Below are 19746 nucleotides of genomic sequence, written 5' to 3'. Positions count from 1 at the left end.
CCTAATCATCATGCAGTTTCTACAACAATCATAGCTATCCTCCACCGATAGCCCAAAACAAATATTTCTAAACAGATAAACAAATCTATCAAACAGATAATTTGCCAAATTTTCCATAGGTGAGTGATTTATCAAATCCAATTACACCATTCATTTATACACCCGTCCAATTTCATGTTTCCCACATCAATCCCATTATTTATACAAAATAATTTATTTAATCCAAATTAGGGCAAGTTTCTCGCTTTACCAAACATTAACCCCAAGACCCATTTTTACCAATTATACTCAAGTAACATCATGTTCAAGACCTCACATACATATATGGAGCCAAATATAGAAAACCCCTCTTTCAAAATTCAAACCCAAACCCTAGTTTCATCCAAATCCTCTTAAATCCCACCATTTATACAAGATGACAAACACTTAGGTTAAAACTCATATTAAAGAGTAGAATATCCTTACCTCAAATGTAGAGCTTAAAGAGGAAAAATGAGAAACTTTGAAGATACTCAAAACTCAAACTTTCTTGGATCAAATGGAAGCTCACGAGTTGCTCTACCTTTTTCTCAAAGGAAGTAGGGTAAAGGTGCTTGGATCTTAGAGTATTTGTAAAAAGAGAGAGAGAGAGTTTTAGAGAGAAAGGCTGCCGGATTAGGGTTTTGTAGCGACCCTAATTTTCTTCAGTCATTATTTATTATTATTATGATTATTATTATCTTATTTTATTTTATTTTTGAATTTATTAATTGTGTGGTCACATGAGAATTTAATGTGATATTTAATGAATTTAATGTGGTAATTAATTAATTTAAAGTGTTATTTAATTATATATAATTAATCAAAATATTTAAATATTTATATTTGTTATATAAAAAAAAGAGGTACTATATATAGATATACATGTATATATATATTTAATCTTATATTTATATTTATATATATTATAATTATATTGTATTATATATTATAATAGTTGATTAAGTTCTAATAGGATTTGGTTTTAATATAATATAATACGTAATCAACTAGGTTTAGAGTTGATAAGAAAACAAAGAAAACAAAAAAAAAAGGGAGGGCCAGCCGTGAGAGAGAGAGAGAAAAGAAGAGAAAGAGAGGGACGACGGCAAGGGAAAAAAAGAAGGAAAAAGAAAAAAAAAATTAGGGTTTTGTTTTGGCGGCTTCATTACTTCTCCAAATATTTCTTTGATCTTCAAAATAATATTGTGAGTATAAAACCCACTTCCCTTAATTTATGTTTAATTCATTGGTTTTATTTATTTATTTTTATTTACTTGATGCTGATTTTATTTTGTACGTTGCATGTAGATGATTGATTGATTGATTTTAATTATTTTGATTAGTTGCGTATGCAAGATTTAAGGTTTTTAGATGATTGATTGATTTTAATTATTTTGATTAGTTGTATATACAAGGTTTATGGTTTTTATATGGATTGATTTTATGATTGTAATCACACTCGTGATTATATGAAATTGAAATAAACTGAGAATCCATAGATATTGGTTAGATGATGGATTGATTCAGTATTTTTATTTATTTGATTTTGTATTTGCATGTAGATGATGGATTGATTTCATTATTAGATTAATTGTGTATGCCAAGTTTAGAGTTTTTATATGGATTTATTTTATGGTTGTAATCACACTCATGGTTATATGAAATTAAAATTAATTAAGAACCTATAAATAAATTCCTTATACTCCACCATGACTCCATAGATTGTTGTTTTATCTGAGTGTTGGTGAGAAAAAGTGTATAAAAAAAATGAGGATTATGAGATTTATTTGAATGCCTTAGGCTTGTCATTATTATGTTTATTCTCAAGAGTGAGATGTTTTGTATATGTATATTGTTGCCTCGTTCTTATGAGTAGACGAGTGCTTTGATTTACGTGCATACGTATATGCTAACCATTTGGGGAGTGTGAGTCAAACTCGGGACGATATCCCCGTGCAAGTTTGGCTTCGGAGCGGTGTTAGGTATATGGGAGACACGTGGGATATATGTGTAGGCCGGAAGTGGAGGGCCAAAGTGGTGGAATTAAGGTACAAAGAATTTAATAATGAGTTTATTAGTATAGTATGAATTGTATTGATTTGTACAGGTTAGAAAATAGTAAACGACCTCAATAAATTATGAAATTTGAGAAGAGGCATGTATACGTGATTTTAGACAACTTTTGTGTTTTAACTTTTCATTGAAAAGATTGATTAAAACTTATAATCGGATAATCTTGATAATTGTAGTTTTGATTTATTTTAACAATGCAAATTTTAGAGGCTGTTTTAACCCACGAAACGAGGTCATTTTTATTGGTTTCGGGTAAACTGAAGTAAAACATTATTCTGCACACTTTTCGTGTTTTGAACTTTTCCGAAAAAAAAATCATCTTAGAATAGTTTCTGTTCGTTTTCAGTTTCAGATTTTTTAGTTGAATTCCGTCTAAGTTTTTCTCTCAACCTGATCAGTTTCTATTAAATTCGTTCGCTTTGTCTTTTAGGAAATTTGATTCTGTACAACTTTCGTTCTTTGAGTTTTGGTCAATTTGAATTATTTAAGCATGAAACTGTATATTTTTATACTTCTTCAGAACTTTCACGCCCCAAAATTCAGACAATTATTAAATTAGGACTAAACCCCAATCAATATTCTATCATCCAAATCCTAGGGTGAAACAAAAAAAACTAAACGCCAACCAAACCATTCACCATAATTACATAACTAACCAATACCTCAAACATTAAAGTAACAATACAAAGTCAAAATAATTAAATAATGTACGGTTACAAACCATGTCAAATTATCACAATACTAAAGTCATAAAAAAAATAATAAATACATAAACTAGTATCAACCCTAAGCTCAAGAAAACAAAAAAAGTCCAAACGACAAGTCCAACACTATAGTAATTCCACGTCACCACCGTAGCCCCAACTAATCCTGCAAAGGAAGCTCGGCTGCGCTCAAACAGAACGCACCCGAGTTGCCAAGAGACAAAACGGATCAGTATACAGGAATACTGCTATGAGTACAAAATTTAACTCTCACATATCCACCAGACACAAACAAAAATACATTTAATTCTTGTTACGGGATAAGACAAGTAGTTCCAACCGCACTGAGACGAAAGGGTAGTTTCACGAGATACGGTGGCATTTAGTTTCTTGTCCGTACACAACGAAATATAAATTGATTATAAAATAAACAAAATAGAAATAAAAATATGGTCGGTCAACCCTGCATAAAAAGTTAGGAAGACCCACCATCCTGTAAAAAAAAATAAAGTTAGTATAATTTAGGCATAAGTAACTTGCTGAAGAAGTATAAAAGTATATCGTTTCATACTTAAATAATTCGAATTAATCAAAACTCAAAGAACGAAAGTTGTACAGAATCAAATTTCCTAAAAGACAAAGAGAACGAATTTAACAGAAACTGATCAGGTTGAGAGAAAAACTTAGATGGAATTCAACCAAAAAATCTGAAACTGAAAACGAACAGAAACTATCCTAAGATGATTTTTTTCGGAAAAGTTCAAAACACGAAAAGTGTGCAGAATAATGTTTTACTTCAGTTTACGCAAAACCAATAAAAATGACTTTGTTTCATGGGTTAAAATAGCCTCTAAAATTTATATTGCTAAAATAAATCAAAACTACAATTACCAAGATTATCCGATTATAAGTTCTAATCGATCTTTTCAATGAAAATTTAAAACACAAAAGTTGTCTAAAATCACGTATACATGCCTCTTGTCAAATTTCATAATTTATCGAGGTCGTTTACTATTTTCCAACCTGTACAAATCAATACAATTCATACTATACTAATAAACTCATTATTAAATTCTTTGTACCTTAACTCCACCACTTCGGCCCTTCACTTCCAACCTACATATATATCCCATATGCCTCCCGTATACCTAACACCGCTCCGAAGCCAAACTTGCACGGAGATATCGTCCCAAGTTTGACTTACACTCCCCGGATGGTTAGCATATACGTACGCGCATAAATCGAAGCACTCGTCTACTCATGAGAATGAGACAACAATATACATATACAAAATATCTCACTCTTGAGAACAAACATAACAATGCCAAGCCTAAGGTATTCAAATAAATCTCATAATCCTCACTTTTTTTTTTATACACTCTTTCTTACCAACACTCAAATAAAACAACAATCCATGGAGTCATGGTGGAGTATAATGAATTTATCTATGAATTCTTAATTAATTTTAATTTCATATAACCATGAGTGTGATTACAACCATAAAATAAATCTATATAAAAACTTTAAACTTGGCATACACAACTAATCTAATAATGAAATCAATCCATCATCTACATGCAAATACAAAATCAAACCAACATCAAATAAATAAAAATATTGAATCAATCCATCATCTAACCAATATCTATGGATTCTCAGTTTATTTCAATTTCATATAATCATGAGTGTGATTACAATCATAAAATCAATCCATATAAAAACCATAAACCTTGCATATACAATTAATCAAAATAATTCAAATCAATCAATCATCTAAAAACCCTAAACCTTACATATACAACTAATCAAAATAATTAAAATCAATCAATCATCTACATGCAACGTACAAAATCAAATCAACATCAAGTAAATAAAAATAAATAAATAAATAAAACCAATGAATCAAACATAAATTAAGGGGAGTGGATTTTGTACTCACAATATTATTTTAAAGATCAAAAAAATATTTGGAGAACTAATAGAGCCACCAAAACAAAACCCTAATCTTTTTTTTTTTCTTTTTCCTTCTTTTTTTCCCCTTGTCACCGTCCCTCTCTTTCTCTTCTTCTCTCTCTCTCTCTCTCTCACGGCTTGCCCTCCCTCTTTTTTTTGTTTTCTTATCAACTCTAAACCTAGTTGATTACATATTATATTATATTAAAACCAAATCCTATTAGAACTTAATTAACTATTATAATATATAATAAAATACAATTATAATATATATAAATATAAATATAAGATTAAATATATATATATATATATGTATATCTATATATATAGCACCTCTTTTTTTTTATATAACAAATATAAATATTTAAATATTTGATTAATTATATATAATTAAATAACACTTTAAATTAATTAATTACCATGTTAAATTCATTAAATATCACATTAAATTCTCATGTGACCACACAATTAATAAAGTCAAAAATAAAATAAGATAATAATAATCATAATAATAATAAATAATGACTAAAAAAAATTAGGGTCGCTATAGGTTTTGAGTGAAAAGAGATACAAAAAGTGATACAAAAATCCTCTGCTGCGAACTGATATACGTAGTCCTCGCTCGAGCGAAGGAGTTGTTGCTCGAGTGACCATACACAACAAGTGACCTCGCTCGAGCGCAAGAAGCGTCGCTCGAACGCAGAATGCAAACCTTCAGGTTGCCACAGACGCATACGCACGCTCGAGTGTAAGAAACCTCGCTCGAGCGAAGAGGCCAAAATCTGGGCAACAACACTTTAAACCAACTAACAACCAATCTATTCCAAACTCGCCCAACAAGTTCCAAAACTCAAAGACAAGGGGTCAAAGGGGAAAAACAAGACATGGATACAATATTCAATTATGGAACCCGAGTTCGGAATACAATGAAGGTCGGGGCAAAACTAGGATCGCTATAGAAAATTTATGCTCATGTGAATTGGGAATTCTACTCTTGTAGAATTAAAACCGCCCGGGCGGATTTCGGAGCATCTGTCTCGATTTTCGTGCTCTTTTCCTAAAAACTGATGCTAAAAGTGTTTTTTTTTGCACAAATTTTCCTCTTTCTCTCTCTCTCTCTCTATCTCTCTCTCTCTATATATTCATCTATTCTCTCACTTCTCTCTAAAAACACACCCAAATCCAGCTTCTCTCTAAGATTTAGCTCTAATCTTTAAGAGTTTGAGGAGGCTTCGTACACCAAATCGAAGAGGACGACGAGGGTTACGTTTATAACTGATTAAATCGTGTTTTTGCCAACATTGTCTTCTAGGGTTTTCTTCTTCTTCATCTTCCAAGCTTGAGGTAGGGATAATCTTTGAGTTATATATATACATTTTTACAAGTTTATATATGTTTTGAGTATTTCATCATGTTTTGAGTTATGATTTTGGATTGTTGAACCCTAAATAATGTCAGAAGTTGATTTCATCTCTTTTTCTCAAAACTTTTGAGAATATTAGTATGTTATAAGATGTGTATGTTGTTTTGGAAAAATCTTTTTAAAAATGGAACAAAAACCTTGTTTTGGCAGAAATCCTAGAATTTGTAGATTTTAGGAAAAAGTTGTGATATTGTGAAATTGATACTTGATATCAAATTAAGAGATTTATGAGAAATTGTAAAATTGGAAAACTTAAACGATAGTTTGTTGTTGATATTGTTATATTGTCTCTTGGAAAAATATATTATGATGTTATATTGATAAGAGAGGTGAAATTTGATTACAGCAGAGGATTGTGTGGAGGCATTGAGAAATTGAGAAATTTCAAGGCATTGAAATAGAAATATATTACATTGGCACTTGATTTAATTATTATTATCTTTCGAATTGTCATTGTTGAGATGTTCAAATGGAACCTTATTATTGCTTAGACATTTGCATCGCCATTCTATTTTATCACTAATGCAATTGATTTTGAATATTGCATCGAAAAAAGTATTACTTTGAGAAAGGAAATTGTTTGTGAAACAAGATCATTTTGATTTGTTTTTGGGATAAATACGTTGGTAAGTCCGAATAGGGGTATAGTTGGTATTGGTTAAGTTGGCCTGAGTGTCCATCGCGAAAGACTAAAAACACGCGCGGAGGAAGTACCACGTGCCTTTCGGTTAGCTATCGATAAAGTGGGGATTGGTAGTGCCTGTTATGCCTACTTGCAAACACTAACTTAGGGATAAACATATGTTATTCAACATCAACAGCAACAACAAGAAAAAATCTATATAAGCATGAAATGAATGTACATCGTAATTTTTATCTGTCAGATATTTTTTTTATTTGTTACAATGAACATCAACAACAACAAAGAAAAAAAAAAATAGATCATAGGTCTCATACTTCTTCATTGGTCTCTCATTTGGCTCTCAATAGAACAAGAAAAGCACTAATTAACGTTTCGCTAGCATCACGAAACAAGAAGTTGAGGGAAGCTTCAGCCCCTTCTTTAGTCAAGTTCTCACAATTCAACAAACGCTCAATTAATTGTACAAAAGAGATTAAACACTTCTTCATAGGTCTCTCATCTGGCTCTCAATAGAACAAGAAAAGCACTAATTAACGCTTCGCTAGCATCACGAAACAAGAAGTTGAGGGAAGCTTCAGCCTCCTCTTCAGTCAAGTTCTAACAATTCAACAAACGCACAATTAACTGTACAAAAGAGATCAAACAAATAATCAAACATTGCTACATTTTCTCAGCAACCAAACAACTTGTAGTTTAAACACCAGTTGAGTTGAGTACCTCTTTTGAAGACGATACAAAAAATTCTAGATCAAAAGTGAGGGAAATCAGTTTCTAGAGAATTCAATTTTCTTGGAAGTGGTTGTGTGATCGGGGAATCAAAGAAAAGCTTGCAAGTCTGAGTTGATTCTCGTGAGTGCCATTGAAGTTGAGGAGTGAGAGAAATGGAAGAAGTGTATGCAAACACGGTGTAGACGTCCTCGAACGTTCCGGGAAAATCCCGTTTTGTCCATTCGGCTTACTACAGTTCGGACTCAACGTCACGGTTTTTAATCTGATCTCGCAAAGTGCAATACGAGATTGATAAATCACCAAAGAGTCCAAATCTGGCAAATCGTTTTGAAAAATTGATTTTTAGAAAGAAGTGCCAAACATGGACTGCTTTGCCAGATACAGAGTTGCCACCTAAATATTTTATTTTGGGAGAATTTAGGAAACCCTGACTCGTGCCTAAGGCCACGTGTCCGTCATCACCAAAGTTGCCTCGGCTCGGGAACTTGGGTATGATTGGGGAAGGTCATGCAATGAGCACCCCCGCTCGCCGGATCAAAGATCGGTCACTACTAAACATGATATCGAGTTTTTGAAAACACATGCGTTCTTATTCCGGTTTATTAGCCTAGGATTACTATGTGATGCACACAGCATACAAGTATAGACTGGATCATCTAAGTTAGACAAAACATCTCATGTTTGTTTTTGAAAGCGGTTTGCTTCTCGCAAGTAGGCTAAAATGCGGATTTTGTCACCCTCAAGTGGGCTTCGAAAACATGGTGATTTGCCACTCTCAAGTTTGCTTAAAACTCGCAATCGATGAATTGTTCCAATTTAAATAATCCAACATTTACCCACAGGCATTCAGGCAGGTATACCACATAAGCAGTTAGCCTCATGGCAAGCATGCTATCATGGCAGTCACTCACACACATGTAAGGATGTTAAAGCATAAACACTCACCGAGTACTCCAAGCCAAAACAAAAACTAGTTAGTAATCAATGCATGATTCTAGTTCATGTTAAGATGGCTAATGCAACACATGCAAAATGCAACTAAGATAGGCTCGGCTATTCTAAGATGGCATATGAGATGCTACAGATAATATGTATTCAACTCAGAATTGAAATACAATGCAGTTAGTATGATGCGCCGAGCCCGGTGAATGCAAGACAGATGAATGAATGCAAACATGCGAAGCATAAGGATGCTAATTGAAACATGCCCTAAAACTAACCATCGTAAGCTGGTAAATAAAAGGGAGAAAGAAATGGGGGTTGGAAGACAGGCACCACACACACATACACTTATTACAAAATTCGCCCATCGACGAAGGATCCGAATAAATAATACAAAACCAACTAGCTAATCTAATTAAACTAATTATTACACAACGAAATGAATAATAAGTTACAACTAATTATTACACAACATTAACTAAGTAAGCAATCTAAATGAGCATACAAACTATATGAATGTGAGTTGCCTTAGCTCTGCCTTGGATGGCAAAGGATGCATGCATGCTTGAATTGCCTTGTTCGGAAATCCCTCGCGATGCCCCAACTCACTTTTGTTTGCAATTGATCTCAGAAACTTGCACAAAGCTCCAGAGAGATGAAACTCCACCCTAGGAATCTGTGGGAAGGCTGCCGACCAGCTTATAGGCATGGGAGACCAACGGCCGACCACCTTTTGTGGTGGAAACCAAAAAAAATGGTCGGCCTGCTAGTAAATCTGGTCGGCCGACCAGTTTCTTCTCTTGGATTCTGTTTTTCTGCAACAAAGGGAAAGAGAGAGGCACGACAGGGTATTTGCAACACATGTGTGCATGATCACTCTCCTCGTCATTGCATAAGCTCTAGGGAGTGTAGTCCTCGACCCTCGGGCCACCGGTCGCGCATCTCAATGCATGATGGCCGAGGAGTCGAATTGCACGACTCAATGTGAAATGAATGCACATACAAGCACCTAAAGCCAACAACTCTGTCATGGGTAGTCAAGAGTGTCAACGACCAGGAATCGAGGCACATTTCGTCATTTTGAGTACGAAACGTCCCTCGTTTCCCGTGTTCGGACTCACTCCTATTCCGAACGTAATGCAACAAACAATGGCATGCACAATGCGACTTTAAGTATGCAACCTAAATACTATGCAACTAAGTGATGCAAACATGCAAAGGATGACATGCAAACATGCAACTAGCATACACAATGCTATGAATTAACAATGGCATACTCAATGCACGTGGTACTTAGCATACATAATGCACCTAAGAACTAACATACACAATAAGATGAACAAGCCATGCACAATGCAATGATCAATCATGCGACAATGTGGCATACTCAATGCTATGGAATACAATGGCATATATTCTAGCTCTGAAATGGCATATAACATGACTCCAAAATGACTCTGAATCATGCAAACAACTCACACAACGCATGTTGAATGGCTCAAGCATTGAAACTAGTGAAGTGCATTACACTATAGGCATGCAAAGCGATGCTCAAATGATGAAACCAACCCCAAACAGATCCTATGCAGGCCCAAAATAGTAGCAAAATGGGTTGGGATGATGGCTTGAAAGTCATAAAAGTGAAGCTCATGCAATGGCTTGCAAATAGGGCATAAATGCACAACTCTAAAGAGCACTTAAAGCATGGAAAATATGGAAGTGTAGCACCCCTATAAGCTCTGAAATATCATGCCCAATGATGCCAAAACATGTAAATAGCTCAAGTTAAGCATGCAAGGGACCTTCAAAGTCAAAGCTAGTCAATGCTATTACACAACAAGTATGCATGGCTAGCATTTTTTTGACCAAGAGGCCTCAAGACAGAGCTAAGACAGCCCAAAATATGAACAAAATTAGTTTGAAGTGTGGCCAAAATATGCTAGAATAGAGGGCCAAAACAACATGCATTGTGAGCTAGTGAACATGAGTTACACTACAAGCATATGAAGCATGTGAAGGACTATCAAACCAAGCAAAAACAGAGTCATGGCATGCCAAATGATGGCCAAAAACCCACTGAAACAAGACAAATACATGCAAGAATGACATGCTCCTTTGATAAGCCATGAAAATGGATTACTCTACACATGCAAGAAGCAAGCAAAAGGGGACCAAACCGGCCATGGTCAGAGCCTAGGAAGGTCCTAGAAGTCACCAAAAAGTTCTTGAACTAGGCCTCCAAATGGTATAAACATATGCTCCTTTGGTAGGCCAAAAATGCTAGTAAACAAGACAACAAGAGAGAGGGTCACCCCTCTCTGATCTAGGCCCTCAAAGCCACATTCTCACCACTGAAAATCCACTGGATTTCAGTGGTAGGAAGGCCAAGCAAAGACTAGCTCGAATGCCTTATGGCATGGCACAAAACAAGGTTAAATAGAGCATGCAAGAGGGTAGATGATCCTCAACACCAAAAGAACCTTAAACAAACATGAAAAACACTTAAATATGAAGCTTTTTTCAGTTGATAACAAAGCTCAAATAATCATGCAAATGAGGCTAAGAGAAAGATCAAAACAATGCTTAAAAAGAGGAAAAATGAGTTACCCTTGAAGCTCAGCAAAACCAGCGACTTTTCTGAACCAAAACCCAACTTTTGAGACCTCTCAAAACCCTCCAGCAACTCAATAAAAATGGTGGAGGTGTATGGTTATGATGTGGTGTGCAATAGGCCAAGAACAAAGCACTTTCTAAGCCTAAAATATAGAGACAAAGAGGGAGATATAAGCTTTGCCTTAGAGCCTTTTTTTTCCAACCTGGTATAAGGAGGGGGAGGGCCTCTCTTATAGACAAACAAGGACAAAGCTTCTTCAAGAAGCTAAAACAAGGCTCAAGATCCTCCATACACGTGTATGGAGAATATAGTTTGTGCCTTCCAGCTGGCACAGTTGGTACCTACTCAAACAGACAAAACAGGAGAGAGCTGGCCGACCAAAAAAAGTGGTTGGCCGACCACTTTCCCTGGTCGGCCGACCAGGGCAAGTGGTCTCCCAGATAAAAACTGGTCGGCAGCTCCATTTGGTGGTCTCCACTTTGAAAGCAAGCTAGTGGTGTGGTGGGAAACCAACAAATGTGGCCCAAAGACCAAGAAAACCAGCTTCCCGACAAGAAAATCAGCTGGCGGGGAGAAAGTGGTCTCCAAGGACAAAATGTGGTCTCCCACCCTAGTACCACCTCCTAAACAAGGAAAACAAGGTTCATGCCAAAAATGAACCAACACGGATGCAAAACAAGAGTTCTGGGGACAAAGCGTGCGGCCGGGTGCCCTGAAAACTGGCTGTTGAGCACCAAAAGTGGCGTACGGCTACAAAAGTGGTCTCCCGGACCACAGTGTCCCTCTAGACAGAGGAAACAAGGTGTGTTCCAAAAAATCGTGCCAAACGGAGAATGTTAAGTGGTCTTGAACCGAGGCGCACGACCGACGGCTCCAAAAATCAAAAACTAGTCTCCAAACGGGAACAGTGGCCTACGATCATGAAAAGTAGTCTACGACCACTGAGAGATGGTCTACAAGACCTCTCCCTCCCTCCGGGAAGAGAAAACAAGACTTAGTCCGCAGACCGAGTCAAAGCACAAAGGGTCCCGAGGTCCTGAGGTAAGGCTCCCAGCCAAAACTCCGAAACCCCGAAACGAGCACAACATGCACGATCACCGAGCGATCAATCGATGACGTCTGAGTCTTAAGGTCGATCAAAAATGGGGTGTCTACAATATGTATCGATAGTCCACTTCAATTAGTTGTAGAAATTGAATTTGAAATTGTTAAGGTATATACAATATGTATCGATAAGGATTTTATGGGAGAGAGATTGTAATTTTTTTACAAAGAAGTGGACAATCATAATGAGTCAATTTCTTGTAAAGAAGAAATTGAAAAGTATACTATTGACGAGATTTTTAGACGAAGACGGCTAGAGATTTTTAGTGGCGGAGTCACCATCATCTGCGATGGTTACAGAGGAAGAGCTAATGGTGCCATCGAGCTTGGTGTAGGTCTTCAAACTAGACCTTTACTCCAATAATGGTGACACTAAAATGGTTAGATCCGGCCGATTCTTACTTGTAGAGGCCTTAGATCTCTGATCAGAGGAGATCTAAAGGGAGAGAGAGAGAGAGATTTGCAGAGAGAGAGACTTGTAAATAAGAATAGACTTGTAGATCTAGTGTGCTGGTGCTAAGCGACGTTCGGAATAGAGAAAGAAAGAGAAAGAGAGTATGAGATGATCGGAACGTCAGAGGCGACATCGGAGAGATGGCGGCGGCGAAGCCGGTATGGGCGGCTTTCGAGTTAAGCAAATGATCTCCGATTAAAGGTGTAACGACCTTGATCCGTAATTAACTATAGATCCGTAATTAAGAATGCTAACTAAGTGTTTAGAATGGAATTATGTGCTAATTGTGTATTTTGTATGTTATTTGGCTTTCTATCTATTACTCGTAGAAATATCTGTTTGAAATTTTGCTTTGATCTAAAAATTGAAAGCCTTATTGGCATCTGAAATCGAAATTGGTTACATCAATGTGTTATTCATAATTTTTAGAATCATATGGCAAATTTTATTAAAAAATTGATTCAGTTTAATTAATTAAGTTTCATTTGATAAGCCTAATGCTTTAATTATTATATAATAGCATCATGACTATATATATAAGCCCTTAAGCTCATTCTTGGGCTCAATTTGCTTCATTTGAGTGCAAAAATCTAAGATTTGCATTTTAGAGAAAGAAATGAGGAGATTGAATAGGAATTGAAGGTTTTGTGTTGAGTTTATCAAAGATTGTGTGAGAACAAGTGTGTTTAAAGACTTTAGGTAAGAATTCAACCCCCAATTTATGAATCCAAGTTATCAAGATGAAGATTATGTGTTAAAATGTGTAAATTGAGCTTAGAATGAAGATTTGGGTTGTAATTCATATATGCATGCTCATGTAGGTGTTAAATCATCATGTTAGTTATGAGCTTCATCAATTGTGTTGAATTTGGAGGATAAAATGTACATGCATGCATATTTCACCAAGTTTTGTAAGTCAATTCCATGCTTTTGAAGTCTTGAAAAAGAATTTGGAAGAGAACTCCACATGCATGCATGAATATATGGAGTTTTGCCATGTTGAGTTTGAGTTTGAGTTTGAGCATTCAAGGTGATATTATGAGTTGATTGGTACACGCATGTTTGAATTATCATATTTTGAACCTTGATTTCATGTTTTAGAAAATAATTTCTTACATGCATGGAGCTTATCAGCTCAAGTTTGGTAAATTTATGAGATTTCAAAGCAAATGAAATTTTAATGGGTCATGTATATATGTTTTTTAAAGTAATTTTGTGTTTGTAGACACCCCATTTTTGACCGACCTTAAGACTCAGACGTCACCGAGTGAGCGCTTGGTGATGTTGCATAGTGTGCTCGTTCAGAAGTTTCAAAGTCGCGGCCGTAAGCCCTGCCTCCGGACTTCCGAACCCTTTTCTGTGCCTTGTCTCGGTTTGCGAACCAGACTCGGTTTTCTCTGTTTCTTTTCCTGAGGGAAGGGAGAGGTCCCGTAGACCATCTCTCAATGTCCGTAGGCTACGTTTGGTGGCCGTAGGCCATTTTTCCCATTTTGGAGTCCGGTTCCCGGTTTTCGGAACCGTTGGCCGTGTGCCTCGGTTCGGGACCGCTTAACCATCTCTTATTGCTCTGATTTTTGGCATACATCTTATTTCTCCCTTTTGAGGGACCCTGGGGTCTGAGAAACCCACTTCGTGGCCGAATGCCACTTTCGGTGCTTAACAGCCCATTTTCGGGACCCCGAACTGCGTGTTTTGGCCCCGGAACATTCGTTTTGCATCGATTTTTGTTCATTTTTGGCAGGTACCTCTGTTTTATCACGAGGAGGGTCACTGAAGGGTGGGAGGCTAGTAAATGTTGCAGCAGCCAGTTATCTCTCCTCCGGAGCCTCCCGGCGCCCGTTTTTCCAACTTCTGGGCTAATGTTGAATACCTTGGGGCTAGTGTTGCCAACTTTGAACCACATATCTGTGATCTACACACCTGGGAGGCCACTAAAAGTTGGTGGCCGGCCATTAAGGTCACCTGACCCTTTTGACCCTTTTCTTCCGGGCTAATGTTGAACCCCTTGGACCCTTTTTCTCGAACTTTGAACCACATATCTGTGATCTACACACATGAGAGGCCCCTAAAAGTTCATGGCCGGCTAGTAATTCACATTGACCCTTTTGAACCCCTCTTTCCGGGCTAATGTTGAACCCCTTGGACCCACTTTCTTGGACTTTTAACCACATGGTTGTGTTGTACACACATAGGGGTACTTCTTCAGTAGCTGGCCGGCCAGAAAATCACATTGACCCTTTTGACCCCTAGCCGGCCGGCTAGGGGGTGTGGCCGGCCGGCCACCTCCAGCAAAAGTGTTAGGCCGGCCGTGTTCCTTGCACTGTGCACTTTACAGCTGTTGGGCAATATCCCCCAGATATTTTCTGTATCCGGGGGATATTTTGTGGGGGAGTTTTACTCTCCTTCTCCCCCACCTTTACACCCCATTTTGAACCCTTATAACCAGCTGATGGCCTCCTTTGTAAGGGTTAGAAAATTTACTCTTCAAGTCTCCATAGCCAACTCCATCTTCTTCCCTCTCAATTCTTGAAAAAACCCTAAGTCCCTAACCATCATTCCTTCTACACCACCAAGCTCTACCACCACCATCTCATTTCCAGCAACAAAGAAGGATTCTTGAAGGCTAAAGAAGCTGCAAATCCATCCAAGAAGCAACAAAAGTTTGAATCTTCAAGGGTAAGTAACACTTTTACCCTTTTGACCCTTTTTCTTGATCTATTTCTAAGCCTCACTTCCTTTTTGTTTCAAGCTCCGGCCCTAACTGAAAAGGGCCATCTTTTGAGCTCATCTTCACTTCTCATCAAGGGCTCAACCCTGTTTGAGCCCTCCATAATACACTTGCTTCATTGATCATCTTGTATGTCATAGTTTTGCATGCTATTTTTGACCCATGAGCAATTTATTTTCGAGCATGTTGTAAACTGATATAAGGCTTATTTTGAGCCCCTCTTCAACATTGGAGAAGGGCTCAACATTGTTTGGTATCTCCATGTGTCACTTGTAGTTCAATCCCTTATTTGGCCCCATTTTTGCATAAATTGGTAGTCCTCTTTGCTTCTGTTTTTGGACCTTGGTCCGAACTGAAAGTGGTCTTATTTTGGCCTATACTTCATGTTTCATTAACACTTTTTTTCTATTTGGTGATTATTTTGTATACTTCATGTTATAGCACCTTTTGAGCCTTGTTTTGCATCACATTTTTAGCATATTTGTATACTGATTTTGAGGTTTCCATATACTGTGAATGTTCATATTTTTGGTCCATCTTCAGTGTTGTAGAAGGAAATTTTTCAGTTTGGGTTTTTCTTGTATTACTTGCTTCATTACCCCTCTTTTGGCCTCTATTCTTGCATGCTATTTTTTCCTTACCTATGCTTGCTGTTTGGCCATGTTTATAACTGTGAAAGTGCATATTTTGGGACTGTCTAGCTTCTGTATTTGCATTGCGTGTCCATATTGTGCATGTTTGGCATGGCTATAGGCCATTTTGGGTGCCTAATGTTGCATTTCGGGACATTTCCTTGCATTTCATGTCATTTCGCTTCATTTCGGGACTGTTTTCCCCCATATTTTGTTGCTGAAATTCCATTAGCATACTTGCATATCATTTTGCCATGTTTCATATCATTTTATCATTGTCTCGGTTTGCGTGCCCGTGTGCACGCATTTCGAGGCACCTCTTTTTTATCCGCTGGCATCCCATGTGAGTGTGGCTGAGGCTCACTCATGTTGGTATAAGTCCATTTGTCATTTTCATGTCATTCCATCGCTTTTTGCCATTGCCTCGGTTTGCGTGCCCGTGTACACGCATTTCGAGGCATCCTTTTTTTTTTATCCGCTGGCATCCCATGTGAGTGTGGCTGAGGCTCATTCATGTTGGTATAAGTCCATTTGTCATTTTCATGTCATTCCATCGCTTTTTGCCATTGTCTCAGTTTGCGTGCCCGTGTGCACGCATTTCGAGGCATCCTTTTTTTTTATCCGCTGGCATCCGATGTGAGTGTGGCTGAGGCTCACTCATGTTGGTATAAGCCCATTTGTCATTTCCATGTCATTTCATCGCATTCCGCCATTGCCTCGGTTTGTGTGCCCGTGTGCACGCATTTCGAGGCACCCTTTTTTTATCCGCCAGCATCCGATGTGAGTGTGGCTGAGGCTCACTCATGTTGGTATAAACCCATTTGTCATTTCCATGTCATTCCATCACTTTTTGCCATTGCCTCGGTTTGCGTGCCCGTGTGCACGCATTTCGAGGCATCCTTTTTTTTTTATCCGCCGGCATCCGATGTGAGTGTGGCTGAGGCTCACTCATGTTGGTATAAGCCCATTTGTCATTTCCATGTCATTTCATCGCATTCCGCCATTGCCTCGGTTTGCGTGCCCGTGTGCACGCATTTCGAGGCACCCCTTTTTTATCCGCCGGCATCCGATGTGAGTGTGGTTGAGGCTCACTCATGTTGGTATAAGCCCATTTATCATTTCCATGTCATTTCATCACATATCATCGCCTCGATTTGCGTGCCCATGTGCACGCATTTCGAGACACATATCATCACCTCGGTTTGCGTGCCCGTGTGCACGCATTTCGAGACACATATCATCACCTCGGTTTGCATGCCCGTGTGCACGCACTTCGAGACACATATCATCGCCTCAGTTTGCGTACCCGTGTGCACGCATTTCGAGACACATATCATCGCCTCGGTTTGCGTGCCCGTGTGCGCGCACTTCGAGGCATTTCATTTTCATAGCATTCTGTGTATGTTAGGACTATATCTTAGTTGCATTTCATGCATATCATGCATATTGCATCATGTCCGGAATAGGAGTTAGCCCGGGCACGGGAAACAAGGTACATTTCGTACTCCGAGTGACGGAATGTGTCTCAATTCCCCAGTCACCGACACTCCGGATTATCCATGATGGAGTTAGGTTTTAGCTGTAGTTTCATGTGCATTCATCCTATATTGAGTTGTGTATTTCGACTCCTCGGCCATCATGCCTCGGTATGCGTGATTGGTGGCACGAGGATCGAGACATGCATATATCTGTGCAGATACATTGCTATGCCCCTTTCCTGCTCTCTGTTGCAGCAAAATCAGGAATCAACAACTTTTTGGGAATTGGCACGCATTTCAAGAACAGGTGTAAACAGAGGCTAATTGGGGCATTCCGGTGGATTTCCGCGCAAGACAATCCGGACATGCACCATCCATCAGAAGCAAGGCAGTCCCTAGCTTGCACGCCAGTGTTATTTGTTTTCTTGGTTAATTCTTTAATTAATTAGGATTTTGTAATATTTTGGACTGTAATATTCTTTTATTCGGGACTGTAATATTTGGACTGTATATTTATTCAGACCCTCTCTGCGAGGGCACAACTGTAATAAGTGTGCGTGTGTGTGTTGTATGTCTTCCAACCCCACGTCTTTCTCCCTTTTATTTATCCGCTTATGATGGTTAGATTAGGGCATGTTTAAATTAGCATACAGTATGACAGCATGTTTGCATCATTCATCTGTATTGCATGCACCGAGCTCGGCGCACCATACTAACTGCATCGTACTTCCAATTCCAAATTGAATACATGGTAGTTGTAGTATTTCATATACCATCTTAGAATAGCCGAACCTGCTATAGTTGCATTTTGCATGCGTTGCATTAGGCATTTCTGTATACTTAGGATCATGCATGATTTCTAATACAGTTTTTGTTTTGGCTTGGAGTACCCGGTAAGTTTTATGCTTTAGCATCCTTGCATGCGTGTGAGTGTTGCCATGAATAGCATGCTTACCATGAGGCTATGTGCTTACATGATTTAACTGCCTGAATGCCTGTGGGTGGAGGCTGTGTTATCTGAATTGGAGTAAAACATCAAATGTTTTAAGTCTACCTGCGGGTAGCAAACCATTTTCAAAAACAAGCATGAAATGTTTTGTTCCAATTCGGGCGACCCGGTCTATACTTGTATGCTGTGCGCATCACATAGTAACCTAGGCTAATAACCGGTATAAGAACTCACAATGTTTTCAAAAATTGATATCATGGTTAGTAGAGGCCGGTCTATGACCGGGCGAGCGGGGGTGCTCACGAAGTGACCTTCCCCAATCGTACCCAAGTTCCCGAGCCGAGGCAACTTTGGTGATGACGGACACGTGGCCTTTCGGCACCGAGTCAGGGTTTCCTAAATTTCCCAAAATAAAATATTTAGATGGCGACTCTGTATCTGGCAAAGCAGTCCATGTTTGGCACTTCTTTCAAAAATCTATTTTTCTCAAAACGATTTGCCAGATTTGGACTCTTTGGTTCAGACTTGGAACCGTGACTGACGAAAAGTCGGGTCCGAGCTATAGCGAGGTCCCCCGCGGGCTTGTTACAGTTTCTGGCGACTCTGCTGGGGATTTAGAGAGCTTGACTCGAACTCATGATATCTGTTTTTGACCACACTTGTGTGTTTCTTTGCATTGCATTTGCATTGGTGCGCCTAGGACACCGTGTTTGCCATCTGCTATTCCTGAACGGTTTGTCGGAGGCTTGTCTTGTCAAGGCATGACCATAAGGCTGACCGGTTGTGGGCTCTGCCAGTATGGGAACACAAACCCCGGTTTTACCGGGGCACCCTCTTTGACCATTCAACCTAGTGCATATTCGGATCCATAGTGACCATTCCAAATTATGACAGGTTGCTTACCCGTTTATAGGTTGTTTGAAACCGCTGTGTGCATAGTGAAACCCTAGCTCCTGACAAAATAGGACAGGGAAACCCTACCCCAACATAGGGGTGTTTTGGCTCTCACTTGTCTGTTATGTGCTTTAGAGTGCGTCTCTACAGGAATGCATGTATCAGTATATGAGTTTGGGCATCAGGCCTGCGGGCATCAGTTCAGAATTGTCAATATCAGGCCTGCGGGCATCAGATCAATATATGAGTTTGAGTATCAAGCCTGCGGGCTACGGTTCAATGTTGACAGCATCAGGCCTGAGGGCATCAGTTCAGTACATCAGTTTGGGTATCAGGCCTGCGGGCATCAGCCAGTATTTGAGGATTAGTTATCTGCGGATATCAGATTCTGTTTTTAGGGAACAG

This window comes from Camellia sinensis, chromosome 7 (genome assembly GCF_055761805.1).
Source record: "Camellia sinensis isolate YWXY chromosome 7, ASM5576180v1, whole genome shotgun sequence".
In the NCBI taxonomy this organism is placed as follows: Eukaryota; Viridiplantae; Streptophyta; class Magnoliopsida; order Ericales; family Theaceae; genus Camellia; species Camellia sinensis.
Note: the sequence above shows the minus strand (reverse complement) of the source record.